The following is a 10,000-nucleotide window of genomic DNA, read 5'->3' as shown; positions in this document are numbered from 1 at the left end:
TGGATCTGCCCCGCCGGAATCCGTACTGTTCGTCCGATAATCGTTCCGTATCTGGTTCCTCCAGGAACTCGTTCAGCCGGTTAAGGATTAGGCGCTCCAACACCTTGCCGAGTGCATCAAGCATGCACAGCGGCCGGTAGGAGGAGCTTTCCCCGGGAGGTTTGCCAGGCTTTGGCAGCAGCACCAAGCGCTGCCTCTTCCAGGGCGCTGGAAACGCACCCCGGTCCAGGCAGTCCTGATACAAACGGACGAAAACCTCCGGGTACTTCCTAATTGCCGTCTTAACCGCAGCATTGGGGATACCGTCCAATCCAGGCGCTTTCCTATTCGCCATTGTTCCCACGATGCTAAGCAGCTCGTCCGCAGTAACGGGGGTCGACGATGTCCTCTGCTCCTCGGTGTCCGCACTTGGCAATTCGGAGTCCGGCCAGACAACAGGCGGATGAGTTGGAAACAGATCGTTGGCAATCTGTTCCAGTACGGCACGGTCTGTCTCCGGTGGCACAAAGCTGCCACGAAGGCGAGACATTACCACCCGGTAACCAGCCCCAAACTCATTGGTCTCCGCCTGTTGTATCAGCTCATCAAGCTGTGCACGCTTGCTGGCCCGGACAGCCTTCTCCACCGCTCTCCTCGCCGACCGATGATGTGCGGCCACGGCGCTGCGCTCCTGCAGATCGGTCGTACGAAGCATTCTCTCGTGCACAGCCGCACACTCCTCTCGAAGACGCAGAATCTCCGGGGTCCACCAGAAGAGGTCGCGATGGGGGTCACGATGTGACACGGTGACGCGCTCCATCGTGTCGTCGCATGCATCGAACATGGCGGCGACCATCCCCTCCTGGCTCACGGCTCGCTCCGGGAATCCAGCCGTCTGGAGTGCGGCTGTGAATGCCTCGACCGAAAACTGCGTCGTCTTCCATCTACGGCCAGCGTGCCGGAAAGTGGTGGACGACGTTGAGGACCCCTGTCCTCGTTGACGATGATGCTGCTGCTGCTGCTGCTGCTGTTGCTGCTGCTGCTGTTGCTGATGCTGCTGCTGCTGCTGCTGCTGCTGCTGCTGCTGCTGCTGGTGCTGGTGCTGCTGCTGTTGTCGCTGCTGCTGGTCACGAGTTGGAGGCCCCACGGTGAAGAAGATATACCGATGGTCCGATGCCGTGTAGTGGCACGCAGCGGTGTCTGCTGCCACCTCCCAAGTGTCCGGGCGAGCGATGGATGCGCTCGCAAAAGACACATCCACGACACTGGGTGTGGCGACTCCGTTGCCCACGAACGTAGGGACCGAGCCTTGGTTCAGGACCACAAGGCCCAGCTGCCTGACGGTATCAAGCAGCTCTTCACCGCGCCAGGTAGAACGCTGGCTACCCCACTCCTCGTTCCAGGCGTTAAAATCGCCTGCCAAGACGATACGCGGGTGAGGTTGGGCCTCCAACTCCACCGCCTCCAGTAACTGCTCGAACTCACTGGTGTTGAGACGCGGAGGGGCGTAGCAGCTGATGTAAACCACCCCTCCGATCTGCGCTGCTGCCAATCCGGGCATGGCACAGCGCCAGACCCGCTGGATTGGGAGGTGGCCGGTTGCCACCACAGCTGCTCCCCCCGACGAGTCGACCGCCCAGTTACCGCTACCATCTGGAGGCCGGTAAACCTCCGACAGCAACAGCACGTCGGCCCGCTTTGTGCGGGCTGTCTGCAAGGCCAGGTCCTGGGCGATGCGTCCACCACCCAGGTTGGCCTGCATCACCCGCATTACGCCCGCCATTGCAAGTTCTGGGGGCACGATGAATGGCCCACGCGATGGGGCCCCTGGCAGAATATGCACTTAGCCGCCGCGGTGCACTGGCTGATGCGGTGGCCTACCTCGCCACACTGCAGGCACTGACCCGACCGGTCAGTGGGGGCACGACAATCTCGCGCCAGGTGCCCCGTCAGTAAGCAGCGGAAGCAGCGCTGAAGATCAAGCGGCTTCTTCGGGACCTCGCGGATGCCGCTTACACACTGGCACAGAGTAAGCTTCTGGCCAATCAGAAGCCGAGCCTTTCCGAGTGGAAGCCGCACTCGAGCCCGCTTCGTGCCATCGCGGAGCTCCCACAGCTCGACACGCGCAATACCCGGCTCCGCTCCTAGCTGCTGCTTGATGGCAAGCTCCACGTCGCTCTCCTGAGCCAAGGGGTCGACGTTTGTGACGAGAACTTCTCCCATCTCCGTCACGACCCGGGCCACGCCATCCTCGCCGAGCGCCAGCTGAATGCGGCGAGCCAGCTCCGCGCTGTCCACGTTCTTGCGCAGCGGGACTATCAGATGGCCTTGCGCGGTCCGACGCCCCATCCCGATGTCCGCCCGGACGTCCTGCAGCTCCTGAGACGTACGTAGTTTAACGTACATCTCCGTCCAGGTTTTGTTCGCACCCGGAACCACCGCGATGCGGTCAGGTCGTACAGGACGCCCCTTAGACTGCTGCTGATGTTGTTGCTGCTGCTGCTGCGGACGCTGCTGCTGCTGCTGCTGCTGCTGCGGTGTGCGAAGCTGCGGTGGCACGTATCGCTCGCCTCGCTGCTGTTGCTGCTGCTGCTGCTGCTGCGGCTGGTGACATTGCCGCTTGGACGAGTGGCCTTTCACCACCGTCGTCCAGAGCTGCTGTTGCTGCGGCTGCTGCTGCGGCTGTTGCTGCTGCTGCTTCTGCTGCTGCTGCTGCTGAGGCTGACGCTGCTGCTGCTGCTGCTGACGCAGCTGCTGCTGCTGCTGCTGCTGACGCTGCTGCTGCTGCTGCTGCTGACGCTGCTGCTGCTGCTGCTGCTGCTGCTGCTGCTGCTGCAGCTGACGTTGCTGCTGCTGCTGCTGCTGCTGCTGCTGCTGCTGCTGCTGCTTTTCTCGCTGTCGCTGCCTTTGCCGCTGCAGACGCTTCCGGGCAGACTCCCGGTTACTGCCGTGTATCGCCGCAGTTTGCAACTCAAGCACTGATCGAGTGCCCGTGCGCAACAACTCGTTTTCGCGTCGAAGTGCTGAGTTCTCCTCACGACAAGAACGCAACTCCTCCAGCGCGGTTGTGAGCTGGGCGGCGATACTTTGCAGCTGTGCCATCAGCAATGCCCAGCTTCCCGCGTCGATGGTCCCACCAACTGCCTCCGGAGCAGGAGATGCCGATGGTGTTAGCACTAAGGCTGTTGGTTGCTCCAACTCCATGACCGCCTCCCCTGCCTCGCGCCCCGACGTCGCAATGATGGTGTTATTCATTTCATCTTCGTCGCTGGAGTAGCAAAGCTCCATCGTGGGCGTGGCCGGACGCTCATACACTGGTGGCTGGGTAGCCACCACCGACCCTTTTCTAGGCCGTAATTTATACGGCGCACTCATAAGCGAGTAATGGGTCTCGCCTACTATCCCCTGCGGCTCTGGATCAGCTAGCTCCGCTCCTTCCCCCGGAAAACTAACGGAAACCCTCGGAGAAACAGGTTTTCCGGCTCCAGGGGGGTGGTGGTAGGTGGGAGCGGGGCGGGGTGATGTTTTCTACCTTCCTTACTCCAAGCCGCGTCGCTGGACACCCAACTTCGTACTATCCGGCCGGAAAATGGTGCCCGGAAAATTTGACTTTTCCGGCCGAAGTCGGAAAATCCAGGTTCTAATGATGGGGATTGATGGAAATTTCCCTAACGAGCAACTTTCTCTTCCACACGAGACCGCTATCTCCCTTCCTTCCCCGGAAAAATCGCGGAAAACCGCTTAAAAAACCGATTTTACGGCTTCGGGGGGTTGGTAGGTGGTGGAGGTAGGTGGGAGCGGGGCGGGGGGGTGTGCGTTCGCTTCGTACCGTTGAGCTGCGTCGTTGGACACCCCACTTGCCCGGGTCCAGTTGATAGTTTGGAAAGGGGGGCTGCCCGGAAAAACCCTATTTTCCAGGGGGGGTGGGGGGAAATCCTTGCGGGGGGGTATTCTCCTTTAAAATCGGGCTCCGTGCCCCATATAAACCCCTATCGGGAAAAGCCCGGTTTTCCCGTGAGGGTCGGAAAACTCTTCAACAGGTGGCTTTTCCTGGCTGTAGCGCCCCCTGGTGGTGGAAAATCGGTCGGTTTTCCAGGGGGGTGGGTGGGGGGGGTCCACCCGAACAACTCCACCGAAGACCCCAAGACGCTATCTCCCTTCCTTCCCCGGGAAAATTGCGGAAAACCGCTAAGATAACCGGTTTTACGGCTCCGGGGGGTTGGTGGGTGGTTGGGGTAGGTGGGGGCGGGGCGGGGGGGTGTGCGTTCACTTCGTACCGTTGAGCTGCGTCGTTGGACACCCCACTTGCCCGGGTCCAGTTGATAGTTTGGAAAGGGGGGCTGCCCGGAAAAACCCTATTTTCCAGGGGGGGTGGGGGGAAATCCTTGCGGGGGGGTATTCTTCTTTAAAATCGGGCTCCGTGCCCCATATAAACCCCTATCGGGAAAAGCCCGGTTTTCCCGTGAGGGTCGGAAAACTCTTCAACAGGTGGCTTTTCCTGGCTGTAGCGCCCCCTGGTGGTGGAAAATCGGTCGGTTTTCCAGGGGGGTGGGTGGGGGGGGTCCACCCGAACAACTCTCCCGAAGACCCCAAGACGCTATCTCCCTTCCTTCCCCGGGAAAACGCGGAAAAACCGTTTGTGAGGGTGTTTTTCCGCTCCAGTGGGTGGTGGGTGGGTGGGAGGGGGGCGGGATGGTCACTCCCAGTTTCCACTTACCGAGACGCGTCGATGGAGGGGTCGCACGCCCGGATCGGTTGACTGGCCGGCCGAACCTCCAAAAAGCGGCCAGTGGGCCCGCCGGGAACTCTCGGGAAACCAGGGCGGACACTCTGAACAACCCGTCCGAACACCGGGTGCTCCGCACAAAATGTTCCGTCCGGGTGTTGGTGGTACAGGGACCAGTTTTTAACGGTTTTTAACGGTTTTTAACGGCTTTTTTCACACACACGCCGCCATTTTCGGAAGGCGAAAAACGGCGTCCTTTTTTGGTGCGAAACTTTGCCGCCCTGTAACTCCGCCAGTTTTCACTCGATTGTCTTGAAACTTTCTGGAATTGTTCTCCTCCAAGAAACGCACAAATCTTTGTATGGCAGCTCTCTTCTAGCTCTTAAGCTACACTGGCTATTTTAAGTTCAATTTTCACTTTTTAATCACTCACATATCACTGAACTCCATTCTTTTCAAAGTTTTTCCTTCTCAAAAACATGCGGCACACTGGCCCGCTTCTTTTGAGACCTCATTTGGCCCGATCGGTCCACTACTTTTCTTAATATTCGCGAAAAACCATCCCGCGAAAAACTCCCTCAATTTTCCGAATTTTCCGGAAAAACTCGGAGGGGGGGCGTAGGACCAAGATCGGGGGCCGCACACGTAAATTCACCACCCTAACTATTGTATTCACTGAATAACACGAAAAAATTTTTCCTCACGGAGCACAGCACAGGCACGTCTGCTCACTTCGGCTGACCGATCGCAACTACAGGGATAACTGGCTTGTGGTCGCCAAGCGTTCATAGCGACGTGACTTTTTGATCCTTCGATGTCGGCTCTTCCTATCATTGTGAAGCAAAATTCCCAAAGCGTAGGATTGTTCACCCTTTCAAGGGAACGTGAGCTGGGTTTAGACCGTCGTGAGACAGGTTAGTTTTACCCTACTGGTGTGTGCATTTGTGCTATCTTAACGGAATTCCTGTGCAGTACGAGAGGAACCACAGGTACGGACCACTGGCTCAATACTAGTTCGACCGGACTTTGGTATGACGCTACGTCCGCTGGATTATGCCTGAACGCCTCTAAGGTCGTAACCAATCCGAGCTGATAGCGCTTCAAACCCCCATAGGCAATCGTAAGCTAGCGGGCCTAACAACCCTCCGAGATACGCTGGCGCTGCCTCGCAGCCTGGCGCCTCATCCCCGCTTCTAGACTTGGCCGCATCGCGCAGGGTCGCACCGCACGTGTTAGTACCTGACCATAGGGAACACTGGTGGCAGCTGACCTCGCCGACCGTGGACTTGACTAGTTTCGATGCCTACCGACCGCCCGCAAACGACGGGACTTCAGGCTGGGAGCTGCGAGTTGTAGAGATGCGTTCGCATCGATCCTCTCAGGCGACCCATGCTTGGTGGTGTATTCGTGTGTACTGTCGCACCTTTCCGGGTGTGTTCAGTATGCACGATGAATGAGTTGGAAAACGAAAGACAGAGAGAGAATTCAAATGTTACTGAGCATATAAGCGAAGAGTGTGTGGGTTCATAAGAATGTTGATCATATGCAGTTGATACCGGTACGGGTCCGTCATTACTCCTCCACGGAGTGATGATCGGTTTGCTTGAAGGGGGCAATACGCATCGTTGACTTACCTACGGGTAACCCGCTTACGAGTGGGTCGATTGCTGTCGGGGCAAGCAATCGGGTTAGCGCCGTATCCGGATATAGAGAGTAGTATGGGGTGATAATGATTAACATGTCGAGTGATGGCTGCACCTCCTAGTGGAAAGTTCAAACGTGACGGTTGCTTCGCTACGGGGTACTAGGTACCTCTTAGAGGAGCAATGGAGTATGGAGTCCAAATTGAATGTTTGGACTTCAAAAATTTCTCTAAGTCCGGTACTTAAATCCCTCGGACATAAACTCACAAAATACATGTTATTGCATTAAAAATTTTGCTAACCTAACAAGAGATGAAGGCAAGTCGAATTGGTTGGTCGGAAACCAAAAATATCACTAAGTTCGGGACTTGGGTACAAACCGAAAGTTAATATGATGTCCCTGAACATGCATATAAGTTCGAGTATTGATATTATAAACCTAACAAGAGATGAAGGCAAGTCGAATTGGTTGGTGAGAAACCAAAAATATCACTAAGTTCGGGACTTGGGTACAAACCGAAAGTTAAAATGATGTCCCTGAACATGCACATAAGTTCGAGTATTGATATTATAAACCTAACAAGAGATGAAGGCAAGTCGAATTGGTTGATAAGAAACCAAAAATATCTCTAAGTTCGGGACTTGGGTGCAAACCGAAAGTTAAAATGATGTCCCTGAACATGCATATAAGTTCGAGTATTGATATTATAAACCTAACAAGAGATGAAGGCAAGTCGAATTGGTTGGTCCGAAACCAAAAATATCTCTAAGTACGGGACTTGGGCACAAACCAAAACTATATACCAAGTGCCTGAAATGTCTATAAACCACACGAAGAACTCTTCACACACAGGTGCGCCTCATAACCTGGTTCAATGTATAAGACATTGGTTTCGGGGGATTTATTGAGAAGAAAATTTTTTTCTCTAACTTTGAGTAAAACTGTCTCAGAATACATATTTAACCACGAAAAGTGAACACCGACAGTAAATAGCAAAAGTCAACCGACCATCAAAGTTGTATGGCGGTGTAGGAGAAGAAAATCCAAGGTCGTTTAATTTAGGGACGTAAGACACGAAATCAAAATTTTGGCATAAAATCTAAAATAATCATCAGACAGTGGTCATCCAAGGCATATAAGAGTCGTCTAACGATGCTGAATGCAATAAGCAATAGCGACTTTTTAAAGATTTTTTTGGATTTTTGTCAAAATGTACCCTTCACAACTTGGTACAAGTCATAGGACATGGGTACCGGTATGACCGACGGAAGATTTTTGGACAAAAAATTTTTTTGCTCTAACTTTGAGTAAAACGGTCTCAGGATGCATTCTTAATCATGAAAAGTGATCTCCGACGGTAAATAGCAAAAGTCACCCGACCATCAAAGTTGCATGGCGGTGCAGGCGACGAAAATCCAAGGTCGTCTAATGTAGGGACGTAAGACACGAAATCAAAATTTTGGCATAAAATCTAAAATAATCATCAGACAGTGGTCATCCAAGGCATATTAGAGTCGTCTAACGATGCTGAATGCAATAAGCAATAGCGACTTTTTAATGATTTTTTTGGATTTTTGTCAAAATGTACCCTTCACAACTTGGTACAAGTCATAGGACATGGGTACCGGTATGACCGACGGAAGATTTTTGGACAAAAAATTTTTTTGCTCTAACTTTGAGTAAAACGGTCTCAGGATGCATTATTAATCATGAAAAGTGATCTCCGACAGTAAATAGCGAAAGTTACCCGACCATCAAAGTTGCATGGCGGTGCAGGAGACGAAAATCCAAGGTCGTCTAATGTAGGGACGTAAGACACGAAATCAAAATTTTGGCATAAAATCTAAAATAATCATCAGACAGTGGTCATCCAAGGCATATTAGAGTCGTCTAACGATGCGAAATGCAATAAGCAATAGCGACTTTTTAATGATTTTTTTGGATTTTTGTCAAAATGTACCCTTCACAACTTGGTACAAGTCATAGGACATGGGTACCGGTATGACCGACGGAAGATTTTTGGACAAAAAATTTTTTTGCTCTAACTTTGAGTAAAACGGTGTCAGGATGCATTTTTAAGCATGAAAAGTGATCTCCGACAGTAAATAGCGAAAGTTACCCGACCATCAAAGTTGCATGGCGGTGCAGGAGACGAAAATCCAAGGTCGTCTAATGTAGGGACGTAAGACACGAAATCAAAATTTTGGCATAAAAGCTAAAATAATCATCAGACAGTGGTCATCCAAGGCATATAAGAGTCGTCTAACGATGCTGAATGCAATAAGCAATAGCGACTTTTTAAAGATTTTTTTGGATTTTTGTCAAAATGTACCCTTCACAACTTGGTACAAGTCATAGGACATGGGTACCGGTATGACCGACGGAAGATTTTTGGACAAAAAATTTTTTTGCTCTAACTTTGAGTAAAACGGTCTCAGGATGCATTCTTAATCATGAAAAGTGATCTCCGACGGTAAATAGCAAAAGTCACCCGACCATCAAAGTTGCATGGCGGTGCAGGCGACGAAAATCCAAGGTCGTCTAATGTAGGGACGTAAGACACGAAATCAAAATTTTGGCATAAAATCTAAAATAATCATCAGACAGTGGTCATCCAAGGCATATTAGAGTCGTCTAACGATGCTGAATGCAATAAGCAATAGCGACTTTTTAATGATTTTTTTGGATTTTTGTCAAAATGTACCCTTCACAACTTGGTACAAGTCATAGGACATGGGTACCGGTATGACCGACGGAAGATTTTTGGACAAAAAATTTTTTTGCTCTAACTTTGAGTAAAACGGTCTCAGGATGCATTATTAATCATGAAAAGTGATCTCCGACAGTAAATAGCGAAAGTTACCCGACCATCAAAGTTGCATGGCGGTGCAGGAGACGAAAATCCAAGGTCGTCTAATGTAGGGACGTAAGACACGAAATCAAAATTTTGGCATAAAATCTAAAATAATCATCAGACAGTGGTCATCCAAGGCATATTAGAGTCGTCTAACGATGCGAAATGCAATAAGCAATAGCGACTTTTTAATGATTTTTTTGGATTTTTGTCAAAATGTACCCTTCACAACTTGGTACAAGTCATAGGACATGGGTACCGGTATGACCGACGGAAGATTTTTGGACAAAAAATTTTTTTGCTCTAACTTTGAGTAAAACGGTCTCAGGATGCATTATTAATCATGAAAAGTGATCTCCGACAGTAAATAGTGAAAGTTACCCGACCATCAAAGTTGCATGGCGGTGCAGGAGACGAAAATCCAAGGTCGTCTAATGTAGGGACGTAAGACACGAAATCAAAATTTTGGCATAAAAGCTAAAATAATCATCAGACAGTGGTCATCCAAGGCATATTAGAGTCGTCTAACGATGCGAAATGCAATAAGCAATAGCGACTTTTTAATGATTTTTTTGGATTTTTGTCAAAATGTACCCTTCACAACTTGGTACAAGTCATAGGACATGGGTACCGGTATGACCGACGGAAGATTTTTGGACAAAAAATTTTTTTGCTCTAACTTTGAGTAAAACGGTCTCAGGATGCATTATTAATCATGAAAAGTGATCTCCGACAGTAAATAGTGAAAGTTACCCGACCATCAAAGTTGCATGGCGGTGCAGGAGACGAAAATCCAA

Source organism: Anopheles maculipalpis, assembly GCF_943734695.1.
Source record: "Anopheles maculipalpis chromosome X unlocalized genomic scaffold, idAnoMacuDA_375_x X_unloc_52, whole genome shotgun sequence".
Classification (NCBI taxonomy): Eukaryota; Metazoa; Arthropoda; class Insecta; order Diptera; family Culicidae; genus Anopheles; species Anopheles maculipalpis.
This window is presented reverse-complemented; position numbering follows the sequence as displayed.